General features: G+C 47.1%; 1 long non-coding RNA gene across 1 annotated transcript; it reads left to right on the top strand.

Annotated features, from left to right (window-relative positions):
• The first annotated feature begins 5,653 nt into the window (after nucleotides 1-5,653).
• Nucleotides 5,654-16,430, top strand: LOC309645002. Its single transcript, XR_014254700.1, has 2 exons — nucleotides 5,654-7,522; nucleotides 11,020-16,430. It is a non-coding gene; the product is annotated as an uncharacterized lncRNA (long non-coding RNA).

Below are 16,430 nucleotides of genomic sequence, written 5' to 3'. Positions count from 1 at the left end.
CTCCTCCATCCTGAACATGGTCAACCTCAAACACTACTCACCCTTAATATTTTATATCAAACATCCCACTTCCTGGTCACCATGTACTAACTTTTCTCCTAATACTCGAATGCTCCCCAAGGCAATAATTCTCTGACCTCACTGAGATCTTTCACCTCTAAATGCAGATCCCTGACCCCATTGCTTTTCCAAAATCCATCAAGAAGCTCATGGGCTTCATTCTCCTTCTTATCCAATCTAGATCCCATATCCCAACCTTAGAATCAATCCCTGCAAACACCCTCTTGTAGATTAGTCACACTAATGCTGGATTAATGTACACACCTGCTGCACGTAGGCAGAAAGGTCAGACAGCCAGACAAACAGGTTTCGCTTGAAACCCAGGAACTCGAACCTCATACTCACCCTCCAAATGCTCCTTCTGCACAGCAAAGGAAATACTCAATAAGTTCAAAAGGCAACCTACAGAATGGAAGAAAATATTTGTAAACCATAAATCTGATAAGGGGTTAATCTCCAAAATATATAAAGAACTCAAACAACTCTATAGCAAGAAAGCAAATAATCCAATTAAAAAATGGGTGATGGACCTGAATAGACATTTCTTTTCCCAAAGACATACAAATGGCCAACAGGTACGTGAAAAGGTGCTCAACATCACTAATCATCAGGGAAATACAAATCAAAACCACAGTGAGATCACACCTGTGAGGATAAGTATAATAAAAAAGAAGAGATAACAAAAGTTGGTGAGGATGTAGAGAAAAGGGTACCTTCGTGCACTGTTGGTGGGGATGTAATTGGTGCAGCCACTATAGAAAACAGTATGGCGGTTACTCAAAAAGTTAAAAGGAGATCTATCATATGATCCAGCAATTCCACTCCTGGATACATATCTGAAGAAACTGAAATCAGTATCCCAAAGAGATATCTGCATACCATGTTCACTGTAGCATTATTCACAACAGCCAAGATATGGAAACAACCATTGATGTTGAGTTTGGCCATGTGACTTGCTCTGGCTAATAGGATATAGGCTGAAGGGACGAGATGCCAGTTTCCGGCCTTGACGTTAAGAGGCAGCAGGTGTCTCCTCTCTCTTCTCTGGGAACTTTCTACATTCGCCATAACAACAATAACCACGTAGCCTGGACCCCAGAATGAGAAACCTGGTACACACCTGAACTTGACCTGCAGCCTGCAGCAGGGCTGTGCCAGGCAACTCACATATCTGAAAGTGAGAAAGGAACACTAATTTACGATTCTGGAATTGCTTATCACGCAGCAAATGGTGACTAATACAGAATCCACCCAGGTAGAAAGTGTTTTTACCTCACCCACTGAGTATACCGTTGCCATGCCTGAAAGCCGTAAAATAAAATAACAATGATGATGGTAATAATAATAATACAGTCTTTGCTTTCAAAAATAGAAAATACTGGGCTTCCCTGGTGACGCAGTGGTTGAGAGTCTGCCTGCCAATGCAGGGGACACGGTTTGAGCCCTGGTCTGGGAAGATCCCACATGCCGCAGAGCAACTAGGCCTGTGAGCCACAACTGCTGAGCCTGCGCGTCTGGAGCCTGTGCTCCGCAATGGGAGAGGCCGTGACAGTGAGAGGCCCGCGCACCGCGATGAAGAGTGGCCCCCGCTCACTGCAGCTGGAGAAAGCCCTCGCACAGAAACGAAGACCCAACACAGCCAAAAATAAATAATAATAAATTAATTAATTTTAAAAAAAAGGGGATAAGTTTAAAAAAAAAAAAAAAGAAAATACTGAAAAACAGGGAGAAAAATAAAAACCACCCAAGCCCTACCGCTCAAATATAATCACTAATATCTTGGTGTGTATCCGTCTAACCTCATCTCTGATGACAGATGAAGCTAATTATATAGGAAGAGAGATAAAAGGCAACCTCCTCCTTCGAATGTTCAGATTAAAACCTTGAAGGCATCCCTGACTCCTCTTTTTCTCTCTCACATCCTATCGGTCAGAGCATCCTGCAGGCTCTGCAGAATTCGATCTTTCTAATCACCCCCTCCATCACCATTGCCACCACCACCACCATCTCTCACCAGGAATATTGCAACTGCCTGATACTGGCCTTCTTCCTCCTGTTCCTGCCTTCTCATCTGTTCTCCACACAGCGGCCAGAAGGAGCCTTTCAAAACCTAAGTCAGGGGACTTCCCTGGAGGCACAGTGGTTAAGAATCCGCCTGCCAATGCAGGGGACACGGGTTCGAGCCCTGGTCCGGGAAGATCCCACATGCCGCAGAGCAACTAAGCCCGTGCGCCACAACTACTGAGCCTGCGTTCTAGAGCCCGCGAGCCACAACTACTGACCCTGCGTGCCAAAACTACTGAAGCCCACACACCTAGAGCCTGTGCTCCACAACAAGAAAAGCCACCACAGTGAGAAGCCCACGCACCACAACAAAGAGTAGCCCCCGCTCGCCGCAACTAGAGAAAGCCCACGCGTAACAACGAAGACCCAACACAGCCAAAAGTAAATAAATAAAATAAATTTATTAAAAAGAAAACCCTAAGTCAGTCCACGTCGCTCTTCTGATCTGATCTCCCCGTGATTCCCCCTCTTACTCAGTGGGGCACTTATCACCACCTCTCAGGCCCTCTGTGGGGTGCCCACCCTTTCCTCTCAGACCTCATCTTTTCTCAATCACTTCTAACACATGTACACTCGGACTCCCGTCCTCGGCTCTTTCTGTGCCCTGTGGTAGGAATGTGCCCACGACAGACACTTGTACGGCCCAGTTCCTTTCCATGTGTTATTCTAAAGCCGTCTTCTCTGGAAGGCCTTCCCTGGCTACCACAGCTAAAATTCCACACTTACATGTGCACGCACACATGCACACACGCATATACACACATGCATACGTACATGTACACGCACACACTGACACTTTGCATTCTCCCTTCCCTGCTTCCTTATTTCCCCTTGGCCCTTGTCACTCTCCAGCAGACTGTGTAGCTCACTTATTTGTTAATTTATTATCCATGTCCCCTGCAAGAATATAAGTTCCACAAAGGCAAGGCATTTTGCCTCTTTTGTTTACCTCTGCATTTCCTGTGTCTAGAACAGTACATAAGTAGACACTCAATATTTACTGAATGAATGAATGAAGGAGTGAATGAATGAAGGAGTGAATGAATGAAGGAGTGAATGAATGAAGGAGTGAATGGACGAGTGAATGTAAGGTGCCTGGAATGCTGCAGATATAGAATAAAGGGTGTTTCTTAGCACCAGAGACTTAAAGAACAATGCTTTTTTCCTTACATTATAGATGCTGTAAAAAGTTGATACGAATTTTTAAATGGAGCATAACATATAAAGTCATAAATGTGACTGGTAGAATAATAATATAAGCAATAATATAACTAATAAAAACAAGGAAATGAAAGGAAGAAGGTGCAGTGGAGGGAATGCCGATGAACAAAATTCCTCATCTCTCTCATCACTAGACATTGTTTAGCGGTAATAATTTAAGAAAAGCACTCTATGTTTATTTCTTAAAACTGAGCCCTCAATGCTCTAAAAATTGGTCCTCACATGTACTCTATCTGGCCCAGACATTGCTTTTAAATTTTTTGAGATAGTGCCAACTTTTGAAATTTGGGTTGTTTCACATATAACTCCATATTTCTGCCTTTTCTTGAAAGAGATCTGGCCACAGTGGGCCTGCATTCTGAAGTCCAGCCACCAGGTGGCACAGAGCAGCGGCCATTCTCTTTAGATGCGGCTTTGAACCCGCAGTTGGCTACACACCCCACCCAGGTTTTCATTCCTGGTATAAATATTTCACGGTAACAACGTAAAAGAAAAAAAAAAGAAACACAAAAATGTAACAGTCGTTATCTCAAGGAAGTGGGGCTTGGGAGTGTTGGGAGAGGAGAGTATCTCCCTGTTTTCAACCTTTTATGCTTTATGTATATTCATGTGAGTTCAGGTACATGTCTCTTGTTTCAATAATGAAGGGACTAGTTAGGTTAAAAAAAATCATTAAAAAAATTTTTTTACGTTAGAAAAATCGCAAAACACTGAAACATCTAAAGATCAAAAATAAAAACTGCCCATGCCCTGCCAGTTACTAACAATATTTTGGCATATGTTCATCGAATTTTTGCCTATGATGAGAGCTCAAGCTAGTTAAAAATGGAGATAGACATCTTGATAGGTATTTTCACATCACTGAGATCATACTGTATGTCAATGTGGTGGCATGTACCTTTTTAGATTATCAGCCATTTGACATGGGGCTGAGTTCATGTACATTACATATTGCCTTTGCCAATGTTAAAAATTTTATCAGCAATTTCTCCCAATGTCTCGCTTTTTCTTTACTTCTGAACATGTAGAAAATTGAATTATGTGCGTACCAAGTCAACATTCCAGTTTTCCTGGCAAAGACTGATTTCTGCCAGTGGAAACAGAGTGTTTTCATTTTCTTTCTTTCTCCCCATCATTCTATGCTTTTCTGGTTTCTCTGTGTGCATATTTTCCCCCTGGATCTGGCACTGTGAAGTTGCTAAGTTCTTCCAGATTTGGGGTCCTATGCCATCCTAAATCTCTGGGTTTGACAGGCAGGGTCGGTGGTTACTGAGATACAATCCAAAAAGCTCATTCTGAGGTCATCTCTCAATCAGATGTCAACTCACGAGGTGGGAGAATTTGGCAGTGACACTGCGTTTGGACGCCAGCTTTCACTGCCTTCTCCCTGAAACGCTTCTGGCACAACGCTGGGCACAAAATAAGTTCTCACTATATCCTTGACAGTTGGAACCAGATCAGGTAGCTCTTGGCAGGAGATACAAAATTTTTGCTCCAAATCAACACTTCTTTGTCCTTTACCAATATCTTCAGATCTGAATGGCATTTAAAGCATCAATAGCCATACTAACTTCTCTAATGCCACCGTGGGTTCATTTTTTGAGGACATTTACAATGTGACCCCCATGGTAGCACCTGAGATTTCCAGGCTTCCGGGGTCACCCTTTCTCACACCTGATCTGAAGCCTCATTCCATACAATGATACCGCCTGCCACCACTGTCTCTTTGAACTTGTTTGTGGGGCGGACACGTTCAGGTACATTGAAAGCGGGGAAGTCAGCAGGTGCAACCATCAACTCTACTTCCCCTCCCACCACGCACTTAAACACTGTTAGTGGGAGGGTTCTTTACCTGGGCAGATCCCATAGCTTTTCTGCTCACTCTTAGATAATGATAAATAACAATATGATGAGAACAATGAAATGTCTTTTAGTCATTTCCAAGTGTAACAACAGTCTAAATTCAGTAATTAAAATGTCCAGGGTTTCCCTGGTGGCTCAGTGGTTAAGAATCCGCCTGCCAATGCAGGGGACATGGGTTCAAGCCCTGGTCCGGGAAGCTCTCACATGCCGCAGAGTAACTAAGCCCGTGCGCCACAACTACTGAGCCTGCACTCTAGAGCCCGCGAGCCGTAACTACTGAGCCCGCGTGCCAGGACTACTGAAGCCCGTGAGCCTAGAACCCGTGCTCCACAACAAGAGAAGTCACTACAGTGAGAAGCCTGAGCATCGCAACAAAGAGTAGCCGCTGCTCGCCGCAACTAGGGAAAGCCTGCACGCAGCAACAAAGACCCAACGCAGACAAAATAAATAAATAAATAAATTTACTAAAAAAGGTCGAGTCATGTCAAAATTCCCAATTTCATTCACATTACACCTCTCCCCTCCCCCACTCTTTCTTCACCTCCCCATCCCCCCTCACCGGACTCCAAAGAGATAAGAGGCAGGAAAGGCCTTACTTGGCTGGCGCTGTTAGGACGCGGCATCATGCTTTCTGGACTCAGTGGGCATTTGCAGCTCATTCCTTCTCTTACTGGGGTGCGTGCGTGGATTCTCCGCCATCCCCCCACTGGGAACCTCTGAATGCACTTCCTCAGACGCAGATCCTTGGCATCCCGTGGTCCGTCACCTCCCCTTGGATCCTTCATCCTTCACCCAGGTGGGCCTGCCACTGAGAATCCCAAGCGATCCCATGCCAGTTGCTTCTGTGGGGCTCAGGACCAGTCCCCTGGAAGAAATTCACACCTTTGAGCCACCCTGGAGCCACTTCCTGTTGCAGGTGGCAGTAATCCCTCATCCTGTGGAGGCTGAGCAGCCGCAATCTGAAACTTGCAGACTGTTCTAGGCCTGGGTCTGGCACTGGCTTGTCCAGGAGACAGGAGCAGACTCTCCAGGTAGTTCCCCCGCATCTCTCCGACTTGGCTGTAGGTGAAGAGCTGGTACATCCTCTTTTCCACCACAGGGCTGGGGTGCTGGCAGCAAGGACATGCCACAGCATTTTCTCCAAGTAGTTTCTCCAAAGCAGTGTCTCCCCAAAACCAGTCCTCTCTGTCTGTCAGTTTCTCCATCCTCCTCAGGGTAGGGACTGAGCTAAGGGTCTGGCAACCAATCTTGACCACCTCCTCTGCAATTCCTGCAAAGATGGAGGGGAGGGCACTTGCTGCCCATGGGGTTACTCTTGGCTTTTGTGGCTTCCACCAAACTGGAAGCAGAAAGAGACCCGTTCTCACACCCCGTTCTCACACCCCGTTCTCACACTCCGTTGCATTCATTTATCCCTTCAATACTTGCCTGGGTATTACGGTTCTGCTTCTCACTCTCTGCCTTGAAGCTTTGGCGGCTTTCTCCAGCCTGCCTCAACTCCAATACAGAAAAGAACTACATTTTCTTTTAATTCTCTTGTCCCTTTTTGACAGTATCACTCAAAGAAGGCAGAGAGTCCAGTAGATTTTCTGTGAAGGATGGCGCAGCAGAAGCAGACACCTGTTGTTTGGACACTGTCCGCTTCTACTCACCCTCAGTAGACGGCTCTTGACGATTATCTCCTTGGGGACCACCCCATCTCCTGCCTGGCCAATGAGAGCATGCCATCCCCTACCTTCCTGGCTACAGTGATTGGTTGAAAAATGGGGACGTGACCAAAGCTTAAGCCAATCAGAGCCAACAATACTGCAAACTGGGAATAATTTTTAAATCCTGTAAGAGAGACTTTTTTCTTTTCTTTTTAAACTGGATTTCTGAGGGAACAGGAGGTAAGCCTAGAGCTGTTTCTGCCTTCACGCTACCAGCACGGAGAGGCTGGTTGAGGATGAGGCCAAGACAGAATTTGGCAGAGCGAGGATGAGAGAAATAGATTCCTAATGACATCTTTTGAGCATCTCATGTCCGAAGTCAGACCCATCCATGAACTTTTTAGATATGTGAATCGGTAAATTTCTTTTTGTTCTTTTAAGCCCGTTCACGTTATTTTTTCTTTCCCTTGCAGTCAAGAGACCTGACTGATACAGAAACAGGAGGAATTGTCTTGCAGGAGGAGAAATGATTAAGCATTTAATCTGAGACATACCTAGTCTTAAATGTCTCCTTAGCGAAACTCACATCAAGATTCTCATCAGTCCATTCATTCAACAAATATTTCTGAAGGACTTCGGTTTCCCTGACACCTCCCTCACCCAAGGTAAGTATTATTATCCATATTTTATTGGTAAGAAAATTCAAATGTCAGTAAGGACGTGAAACTTGCCTGATGTCACACACTGGAATGTCAGAGCTGGGTCTTGACCCCGTGTGCTTTCCCATCAGGTTTCACTGGCTGCTCTGTGAGATTGCTTATTGGATCACATTTCAGAAATGAGCTTCTGGATCCGCAGGGCACAGGCTTTTGAAATTCCCAGGGAGTTGACCAAGGCCATCAAGGCAGGAGTAGGCAACAGCCTCTCTGCTCCCTGGAGACCCTTCAGATTATGCCCATATCGCTCAGTGAGTCCGAGTCACCCTGGAATCTTTCATGGGACTTAACACAATGCCTTGCATCCAGTAGGTGCTCAGTAATAGCTTATCACGTGAAGGAAATAATAGGAAAAATGTCTATCACTGCACCTTGTGCCAGTGCTGATTCAAAATGGTGCAAATTGCCTCTGGAAAGAACTGCATACACATGCAATTCTATGTCTAAGAATTTATCTCACAGATACATTTGCACACAGACCCATATCAGGGCCACAGTGCAAGTCTGGGCAGGTTGTGCCCTGCCCGACATTAGGGGGCACTTTTCACATCATGGAGGATGGGGGTGAGAGGCAGATAACTTTTCACTGTCTACATTTGTGTATGGTGTGAAGTTTTTCCTTTTACCATAGTCATATAAAACTTACTCCAAAAAAACTTATTCCAATGAAGAACTTTATGTCAAAACTGAGATGGCGGGTTTAAATTTCTTAATACATTGCTCGGCACAGCAGCCATTATTATTGTTGTTACTATTTTTAAAGATGTATTGTTTGAAAACCCTGCAATGTTATTACCCCATAGAGACACACGAGGGTGCGCCAGACATCTACTAAAGAAGTGTTTTTGTAGCCACAGTCCTTGGAGGCTGTAATTTTTTTTTTTTAATATATGTGTACACATACACATATGCACACACCCTTGGCTTTTCCATTTTATTTTACTTTTTTCTAAATTTTATTTTATTTTATTTTTTGGCCACACTGCACAGCACGTGGGATCATAGCTCCCCGACCAGGAATTGAACCCGAGCCCCCTTTAACCACTGGACCACCAGGCGTGGTGTGGGAAAACATCTTGGGGGTCTCCTATAAGTGACAAGGGCAATTCTTGGCTCCATCTTGGTCTAGTCTACCAGCCTTGTCAATGGAATATGAGGGCCCATTTCCTGAGCGCTTTCCTAATGGAAATCAGGGTGAGAGTCCATTCTCCGTAGGTCGTGGGGAGGAGAGCAGGCGAAGCTGGAGCTGCGCACGGGAGCTCTTCCTACCCCCGGACCTCAGTGTTCTCATCTGTGCAATGGGGACAGTAAATCCCACCTTGCAGGGCTGTTGCGAGGATCAAGCAGGGACTCTCAGAGATCAAAAGAAGCCTGAACTAGTTCTCTCTATAGTGAAAAATTGGAAAAGAAAGAAGAGAAAGAATAGGAAAAAAGTCCAAAATGGAGTTACCAAAATTGAAGTCACTTTTACAAGGTTAGATTTTAAAACTCAAGCCTCTAACGTGCGTGCACACACACAGCAACCTAACGGGAGTGGGCAGAGACAGAGAGGGTGGGATTTATTTTAAAACAGTAATTCACGTGGTCTGATAGTGGGACCCAAGTTTGATGATTTCCTATGATCTCTTCTGTGATCAGTTCTGGCAGTACTTCTCTGTGACTTGGGTATAACGTTATTTAAAGATCACATGTAAAAGCTGATGCTGGGACCTGCAGCAGACAGACTGTCGTTCTCCCTTCTTCCTGGCTGAGCGAACGTCCACTTTGTTCCAGCACAGAGCAGATGGCAGTGTGCTGAAGGGAGAGATGCTCTATCCCCAGTCCCAGGGGGACAATTGTTATTGATCTAAATCATTCCTTTTTGCCAGCCATTGGTTTATAGGAGGGCAGATGCCCTGGTTCTGGCCAATGAAATGTAAGTGCATGTCTCACAGAGGCTTCTGGGAGAGATTTTTCCTGTGTGATAAGAGAGAAACCGTTGAGAAACGTCTCTTCATCTGTCCTACGTTTGAACATAGTCAGAATGTCTGGATTTGTGGCCGCCATCTTGTGACCACAAGGAAAAGCTCAGGGGGAGTGCAGGGGCCCCCATCCTCCTGTCTGACATAATTGAGGCTGAATTAACTGAACTTGGGACCATCTAATTCAGGACTACTTGTTATGTGACACACTTTCTATAAAATACAGTTCACACCTCTTCTAGATGATAGGTTACTTGCAGCCAAAAGCACATGTGAAGATACAAGCCTTATGTGAAGTGAGTGAGGCACATGCCAGATGCTTCCTTGGCAGAGCCCAAGAACTGCATTTCTAACAAGCTCAGAGCACCCTGTTATGAGTTGCATTTGGTCTCAGCTATTTCTTAGTCTACAGCAGAAGGCTGCAGACTGGCCAAAGGTCAGGATATGCCAGTTTATTTATCCACTCCCCAGGTGAGGGACATTTGGGTTGTTTCCAGTTTTGGGTGATTATGAATAAGCTGTTCCAAATGTTCATGTACAGGTTTTTGCAAGAACATAGATTTTCATTTCTCAGGTGAAACTCCCAGGAGTGGGATTGCTAGGCCGTATGGTTAAGAGTATGTTTAACTATAAGAGACTATCCGACTTTTCCCAGAGTGGCTGCACCATTTTGCATTCCCACCAGCAATGTGGGAGACCAACAGGTGCTCTGCATCCCCACATCTGTTTTCTTCTCACTGTTGTATCTCTTCCAAGCATAGAACCCAGCACACAGTAGGTCCTGAACAAATATGCACATAGTAGGTGCTCAACCAATATTTGCTGAATGAATAAATGGATGACTAGAGGCAATCACACCAAGGGGTTTTGAGGATTTAATGGGATCATTTTGTAAAGCACTTGGCACAGCGCCGGGCCCTTTAATCTGCACTCAGGACCTGAGAGTCATTGTTAATTGTTAACATCCGAGGCCACTCTCCCCCAGGGCCAGGGTCCCCGCACCCCTCCACCCACAGCAGGAGGCTGCTCCAGTGAGAACGCTCCTGTATTCGAATCTCTGGTTCCAGGCTTTGAGAATAGAAAGATCTCGCCCCAGGAACTGCAGAGGTAAGAATCCCACTCCCCCGACCCCTAGCCGGACCCCCAACCCTGCGAGCACTCTCTGAGCCCATCTCGTGGCTTTCTCTTCTCCAGCCTGGGAGGAACCCAGGGTGACTTGGATCCCACTGTATTTTTCTTGCCTCCACACTCGAAGATGGGAGGCCCACAGGCCAGGATATGGAGCAAGTCTTTGTTTTCCTAGCTGTCCCTGTCCCCTGGAGGGGGACACCAATGCCCCCGCACCTCTGAGGGCTCTCCCAGTTTAGTCAAGCTGTTTGGCCTCTCTTATCCACCCACGCCCACTGGGGACCTGTTCGCCAGAATCTTTTCACCACTTTTCCTTTTTCACAATAACTCTGACCCTTTCTGCTATTGTTTTTCTAGGTTAATTGAATACGTTCTCCTTGCTGTGGAGGCCTGCGGATGGCGCCAAGCACAACAGGCCCGGCACGAAGGGGGTCTGGGAGGCCCAGCCCACCTCTGCAGCCTGGGGCCAGCTCAGGCAGGGGTAGGGGACATCTCTGGGGGACCAGGAATGTGAGCTCACCTTGCATGCATGCAGCAGCCAGCTGGGGTGGGGATGCAGGCAGGGAGGAGGGAGTCTTAGATGCTTTCTTCCCTCTTTTTCTTATTAGAGCAGATAATCCCCAAATTATTCTTTAGTAACTCATGTTGGTATTTTCTGAGCCCCTTCTAACAGCAGAGAACTGTAGCAAGGTGTTGCGTGTAATAATAGAAACCAAGAGTGCAGTGGTTCTCAACCAGGGGAAACTGTGGCCCCAGGGGACACTTGTTACTATCTGGAACCCCTTTGGGTTGCTGTGACTAGGGGGTGGGGTGCCGCTGGCATCTAGTGAGTAGAGGCCACGGATGCTGCTAAACTTCCTACAGCGCACAGGACAGCGCCCGCAAGAGAGAATTATCTGGCCCAGAATGTCAGTAGTGCTGAGGCCAAGAAACCCTGATTTATCACTGTCCCATTGTATGGATGAGACTGAGGTCCAGAGCAGTTAATTAATATGTCCAGTGACACACAGGAACGAAAGGTCAGGTCAAGATTTCAGCCCAGAAAGCCGGATCCTGCTACCCTCCTGTGCCCCCGCCATTAGACTCATCAGGGGATGGGAGGTGGAGGAGCTTGGAGGAAGGGGCTCATTCAGGTTGAAGGAGGGATGAGAGGTGGGGGGTGGAGTCCTGGGGACCTTCCACAGACGGTGAGGGCACCAGGGAATTTGGAGAGATTCCCAGGGGATGGCCGAGTCTGTCACGATCCCTCTTCTCATCCACTTCTACCTGCTTCCGAACTTCGGTGGGGCACCCGCAAATGCGCCACTTCGGGCAGAACCTGCGAGCTGCACGGCAGTATCCAATGATGAGCAGCAGAGGGCGCAAGAGGTCCTTTGCTGCCTCTCCGCTAACAGCTTTTCCCTGATAAAGGAAATAGGCGTGCCTTGAAGAAAATGCGGCGAAAACAAAAAAGAACAAAGAGATCTAAACTATCCATAGTCCCACCTCCAGCGGCAGCTAAAATTTAAATAGTGAGCACTTTCTTCTGTCTTTTTCTCGAGCAAAGTTGTTTACGTTTTTTGTTTTGTTTTGTTAGTTTTCCAACACAGGTGTAATCACCCCAGAGGCATGATTCTGTGGCCTGGATTTTCACCTAAGGTCATATCAGAAGTTTTTTCCACTAACAAGCTCTCCATACCACCTGTAGTCACTGAGTGGCGGCGTTGGGGTGGGTGTAGGCATCCACTCAACAATCGGGTTTTAAGCGCCTACTGTGTGCCAGGCTGTGTTGTGCACAGTGGGGGGAATGGAGGCCCAGGTCTGGGAAGACAGACGGTACCCAGGGTCCCTTCATATCCAGAGCAGTGCGGGAGGGGGAGGGGAACACCCAGGGCGATGTCCGGGGACGGCCTCTCCGAGGATGGGACATTCGAGCTGAATGTCCACAAGCGGTCAGCTGGCGAAGAAGGAGCAGCGAGATGAGTGCTTCCGCCAGGAACACGCCTGGCACCTTTGGAGACCGGGCTGGGAAGGGGCAGTGGGCTGGAGGTCCGGCAGAGAGAAGAGAGCCGGCAGCAACCAGACCAGGGGATCCCCGCGGGGCCGCAGAGGGGAGGCCCGTCTTCATTCTAAGAGCAGCGGGATGTCTCTGGGGGTCTTCTGCACAGCGATGACGTGCTTTTTACATTTTTTCCTTGGAGCTTTGGGAAGACAGGAGGAGACGAGCCAGAAGGCTGCTTCAGACGCCCAGCAAGAGACGACCATGGTCAGGGGAGCGGACAGATCTCAGCTTTATCCAGAGCAGGACTTTTCTTTCTCTGTAAACATTTTCTTATAAACCCAAGCAAAGTAGAGAGAACAGTAAGATCGACCCCACATACCCACCTCTGAGCCCCAACTCCTGGTCCATCTGCCTTCATTGATGGCCCACCTCACCTACCCCACTGGGTGATTTTGAAGCAAACCACAGGCATCATGTCATTAAAACCCATAAACATTTTGTAAATATCACCAAAATGAGAATTTTTAAAAATATCACCTCGAGACCATTAACATGACTTCAAAAATTACGAATAATTCCGTAGTGTCACCAAAAATCCAGTGTTCAAATATTCCTGATAGTCTAAATTAGTTTTACAGTTTATTTGTTCAAAGGAGTATTCAAAAAAGTACAGATATTGTGAATGGCTAATCTGCCCCTTAAATCTTTTAATCTATAGGTTCCCCCTTCTTTTTTTGTGTGCTTGTTTTTTTCTCTTGAAGAAAATGGGCTGTTTGTTCTTTAGTGTTTCCCACATTCATAGCATTTATCTCCTCCTTACATTGTAATATAATTTACTTTAATTCTTTTTAAAAATTCCCCTCTCTCCCACTAGAAAGTGGGATTTCAAGGGCAGCTATATTTGTCTGTCTTGCTCAGTGCCGTGTGCCCAGCACCCTGCCTGCCCCAGAGTAGATGCTCTATAACAGGATGATTAACAGAGAAAAATAGCTCTTATTGTCCTTCTTTACAGATGAGGAAACTGAGGCTCATAGAGATAAAGTAACCTTCCTGAGGTCACACAACCAGGAAGTGAGAACACTGGGATTCTTTGAACTCTATCTTTTAGGCTTAAGGATCGACTTAACCACCATATGTGATCCTGTCTCCCATGACCCACCTCTCTTCTTCTTCCAATGATGGCGACCGTCTGCGAAAGGGCCCAGCTGCAAAGACAATTCCAGGCTAGGGGCCTGCTAGAAGCTGCACCTCAGTGGAGGAACGAGGCTCTGCTGGGCCACCAAGGATGCTTGTCCTCCACGAGACAGTCTCAGCAGCCTTATGTGTCTCAAACTCCCTTGAATCAGCAGGAACCCAAGGGACCCCAGAGGGAGTGGTTCCCAGCCCTGGAGGGCAGTTGGTACTGTTCATGGTAAAGAAACAAGAAAGTGCTGGCCGAGGAGGGACCCAGCAAAATTGGCCGAGGCATCCGGGCCGGGCCTTGTCTGAGCCTGCCCGGTTCTGTCCCCTGCGCTCTGGACCAGGCCCTGCCTCGGTTCATTCATCCTCCAGTCCATTGTTGCTCCAAGTCAGGTCCTGAGACGGCAGCTTTAGCGTCAGCCGGGCCCCTGTTGGAAAGGTGAGTTCTTGGGCCCCAGTGAACTCTAAGCTCTGGGGTAGAGCTCAGCAACCTGTGATGTTCCAGGCCCTCCAGCCGGTCTGTCTGCAGAGATGCCTCAGTTCCCTGTGCTCTTGGCTGGGCCTCCTGCTAGTGCTGAGGCCAGGAGGGCTGACTCCTTGGTTTGCTGATTAGCAAGGACCATTAAGCCCTTCTCAAATGGGCTTAACCATTTCTCTGGATGCAGGGAAGTGGGATTACAGGCAGCTGAATCATCAGCCTGAGCCCCACGCTGGGATCTGCTGGGCTCCCGAGGTCTAGGCTGAGTCCAAGTACGCACTTTGGAGACCCTGTGTGCGCCAGGCCAGGCTGAGTGCCTTAGTGCCTCTGTCCTCAAGTCACTGAGACAGCTTGAAGTTCACAGCTGAGTTGGCTCCTCTGCCTATTGGCTGTATGACCAGACAAATCACAACACCTCTCTGAGCCTCTGTTTCCTCATCGTCTGAGAGCTCTTCCCTTCCTTCCGCATATTTTTATTGAGCACACACGACGTGCCAGGCACAGGTTAGGCACTGGGTCTCCATTTTAACGAGGGTAAGCACACATGATAAACAAATACATAGATTGTGTCAGATAAGAGCAAGAAAATAAAACTGGGGGAAGGCAGATAGTGTGGGAAGGCAGTAGACAATGTTAGGCAGTCAAGGAAGGCTTTCTGGAGGAGGTGATCCTTGAGCTGGGATTCAAAGCCTGAGGAGGAGCTGGCCATGGGAAGAATCGGGTTTAACTATTTTATTTACAACTGCAAGCATTCCCCTTTCCATGCTTGCTGCATTTCTTACCTTCTAACATAGATTTTGATTTCCCTATTAATTTAATTTATTGTTTATGTCTTTTCGTTGGAATGCCAGCTCCATGAGGACTGTTTTGTTTGCCAGGGAACACTCAATGCTTAAAACAGGGTCTGGCACACAGTAGGGGCCTAACAAATCTTTCTTGAGTGAATGAATGTTGCCCTCAGGGGCAGCTTCCCATTTCTTGTCAACAGTGAGCTTCCAGCAACCACGAGGAATTGATCAGAACAGGCAAAGGAGATAAACCCAACAGCCACAGGGGTTCAATAAGAGGAGACTAAGGATTTGTCAACCAGCAACTAGGTTCCAGCTGAAACCTATTTTGTGTGCTTCTAAATCAGACTGAATTGGCTTCAACCCCAGTTCCACCACTATATAAACCGTATGATCTTGGGCAAATCAAATGTCTTCTCTGAGCCTCAGTTTCTACATCTGGAAAATGGGGATAAATAATAGCTGCCTCCCAGGGTCGTTGAGAGGATTAACAAGATAACATACATTAAGAGTCCCAAAGGCCATGGGATGGAGAGGGATCAGGGCCATTGAGTTCCATCTTTAAAATGACTCACCATGGGTCTAGTCTAGGCAGAAAGGCAGATGAAGTCAGTACAAAGCTACCGGGAAGTGAGGGAGCCAGGTGGGAGGAGTGGGGGTCGCTTCAGGGCCTTTGCACTCTGTGTCCCCTCTCTCTGTTGCACTGTCCCTCTCCCCTGACTCCTTCTGGTCATTCAAGTCTCAAGTCAAATATCAGCTCCCTAAGGAGGTCTTCCCTGGTCACCCTGTCAGAAGTGGCCTCCCCTCCCCTCCTGTCACCCTTGCCCCCATCATCTTGTTGATTTCTATCATAGCTCCTGAAAGTCGTCATTGATTTGCTGTCCTGTTTATTGTCTGTCTCAGCTTCCACCGGCCACACCCACCACCAAACCCAACCATAAACCCCATGAGAATGGGATCTCATCGTTTTGTTCACCACCTGAATCCCCGGCACCTAAAACGGTGTGTGGCCCATAGCAGCACTCAAGAAACAGGTGTTCAATGGCCGAATGAATGAGTGTGTGAGTGAGTGAATGAATGAATTAGGACAAAGGAAAGAACTCATCTGGAGAGAAAGCATGGGAGGAAGGGAGGCTGAGAGGCTGTACCCCCAAGAGAGGGATTTCAGAGTTTCAGACCGTGGTGGGTGGAAGTGCAGGAACAGATCCCCAGGAAATACCAAGCCTCCTGCAATATTACTGGTTTTTAAACGTAGCCTTAATGTGATTTTTGCATATTGGGAGTAATAAAAGTGTAGGCGATGTCTGCTCAGAGCACGCTCGCCGATTCAGTTTCCACTCTG

The sequence above is a fragment of the Balaenoptera physalus genome (assembly GCF_965194825.1).
Source record: "Balaenoptera physalus genome assembly, chromosome: 16".
NCBI classification, from domain to species: domain Eukaryota; kingdom Metazoa; phylum Chordata; class Mammalia; order Artiodactyla; family Balaenopteridae; genus Balaenoptera; species Balaenoptera physalus.
This window is presented reverse-complemented; position numbering and strand designations above follow the sequence as displayed.